The sequence below is a fragment of the Macaca mulatta genome, chromosome 10 (genome assembly GCF_049350105.2).
Source record: "Macaca mulatta isolate MMU2019108-1 chromosome 10, T2T-MMU8v2.0, whole genome shotgun sequence".
Lineage (NCBI taxonomy): Eukaryota > Metazoa > Chordata > Mammalia > Primates > Cercopithecidae > Macaca > Macaca mulatta.
The window spans coordinates 13460487-13463186 of NC_133415.1; positions in this window are offsets into that span (position 1 = coordinate 13460487).

Consider the following 2700-nt stretch of genomic DNA (forward strand, 5'->3'; position numbering starts at 1 on the left):
CTGTCTCAAACAAAAAAAAAAAAAAAAAAAAGGCCAGGCACGGTGGCTCATGCCACTTTGGGAGGCTGAGGCAGGTGGATCACAAGGTCAAGAGATCAAGACCATCCTGGCCAACATGGTGAAACCCCGTCTCTACTAAAAATACAAAAGTTAGCTGGGTGTGGTGGCGGTCACCTATAACCCCAGCTACTTGGGAGGCTGAGGCAGGAGAATCTCTTGAACACGTAAGGCACAGGTTGCAGTGAGCTGAGGTCGTGCCACTGCACTCCAGCCTGGTGACAGAGCGAGACCTCCACCTCAAAAAAAAAAAAAAAGTAAGATGTTTGGACTTGGCAGTTTGTTACTTGTGTGGCATTGATCATTGACCCTTCAAACACACTTGTGGCCCCAAGTTCCTCCTGGTGCCACCAAAAAAAAAAAAAAATCCTCATAGGCATCATTTTTAGTGGACATGTCATATGCTGTCACAGGATTGTGCTACGATGCACTTTACCAATCTTTACTGGTTTGTGGTTTTTTGTTTTTTCGTTTTTTTGAGACAAGAGTCCTGCTCTCTGACCCAGGCTGGAGTGCAGTGGCATGATCTTGGCTCACTGCAACCTCCACCTCCCAGGTTCAAGTGATTTTTGTGCCTCAGCCTCCTGAGTGGCTGGAATTACAGGCGCCCACAACCACGCCTGGCTAATTTTTGTATTTATAGTAGAGACGAGTTTTCACCATGTTGGCCAGGCTGGTCTCGAACTCCTGACCTCAGGTGATCCAGCCACCTCAGCCTCCCAAAGTGCTGGGATTACAGGAATGACTCTGTAATCCTCTACTGTTGATTAAGGTTGTGGCCAGTTCTTCACAATTAGACACATTGCAATACAGATCTTTGAACATGAATCTTTATTTATACCTAGTTTGCTTTAACAAAGTTTCATACCAATGCAGCTGCCATTTGCATGAAGTCATCACAGCCACCAAGCCAGCAGAGCACCCGTGTGTCTTTCAACAAGCGCCCCATAGGTGTCATGTCTGTGTTACACAGTGGCTCCAGGGCCTCCCTTGAAATTCGGCTGCAAATGTTGACAAAACCAACTTACCACCTGTCTTCTCTTTTCCTAGGCCCTCTCTCCTCCCATGCACCTTTCTAATTCCCCTCCAGCCTAGGGAATGGAAGCACCCAAGGTATCAGGACTGTGTCAAAAGGAAGAATAAATGGTCTTTGAGTGGGCCGATGAGGCACAGGAGGGGCTCGCTTGGGAGGAAGTGCCTGATTTGGGTCCAGGGTGGGGGGAACTCTTCCCAGCCCCACTGGGTGTGTATGCATAGGGGTAGTGGTGGAGAGATGGCACCCTGTGGGTAGTTAAGGGAAAGTGCTTTGAAATCTGCCCAGAGCATACAGGCATAAGGGCAAACTGACTGAGGCCCTGCTGTGTGCTGAGCCCGGTGGAGTGGAGGGCAGTGGCAGGTACAGCCTGGGTGGGAGAGGGAGGTGCTGTCCTCAGCTGAGGGGTGGGGCTGGGGGCCTGGGGAAGCACCGGGAGCTGCCCAGCCTCTGTTAGTTCTCCTTGGTATCCACACCAGGTGCGCTGATGACAAGTTGCCCAGGACCAGGTGGGGGCACCTCTGAAAAGCTGTAAATGAACCCACAGAGGACAGGCCCCTTGCTCTCCAGGCCAGGGGCACATGGCTGGCACTTGGAGCTCTCAAGAGAAAGAACAACCCCGTTTCAGACGGGGACTTCCACACAGCCCAGCAGTGGCATGCGGGCCTTCTCCCAGTGCCACCCACCCTTTCTGGTCCCCAAGGCTTCCTTCTTCTGGGGCCTTCAGTAGAGACAGCAAACCCCCTGAAGCCCCACAATCCCAACACCCCTCCTCTATTGCAAAGAGGAGAGGCCACAGGGCCCCTCGGCCTCCCCTCCTGCCATCAGCTTTGCAGCTCTCAGCCCACACCCCACCCACTGCCCTCCTGGGAGTGGGGGCCCCCATCTAGCTCCAGAACACCCCCATCTCCACAGAAGCCCCTCTCCCACCGGCCCACCCCTCTGCTGTGTGGTCAGCAGCTCTTCTCCCCACTATCCATTCCTTCCTCTCAGTCCAGAAAATAAAAACAGCTATTGCTCTACCCCCTCTCCCTTCTCAGCCCAGCTTCCCCAAAGAACTGTCCACTAGCTGTCTGCACTTCCTTCCCTCCTGAATGCTCGTGACCCTACTCTGGAGAAGGTGCCATGGCATGGGAAGCCACTCTCCCAAACCCTCTCCTCCTCGTCTCTCCAGGCCACTCTGCTGGCCACCCCACCTTCCTGGACAGCACAGCTCCTTCTCTGACCCCTCCAGGTGGGTGGCGCAGGCCTTCAGACTTCTCCCTTCCTCTTTTCATTCTCCTACTGGCTCATACCCAGGGGGTCCCTGGAGCCTCTTCACAGTCGCCATCCTGGCACAGGCCATGGGTCAGTCACAGCCCCTAGGCACCAGGGCAGCCTGGGCCTCCCAGCCTCAGTTGGGATATGGGGGGAGGAGCCAGGCGTGACCATCACAGAGACCATCGTGGGTCTCCAGCCCATGACCTGTGGGGACCAGGAGGACCGGAAGGAAGGCAGCCACTGTGTGTTCCTGGACCCAAGCAGACACTGGGGTTCCTCTAGGAGGGGCTGGGGCACCAAGCTTCTGGGTGATCTGCTGGCTGGGCCCTTGTTCCTCCAGGAAGAGCAGC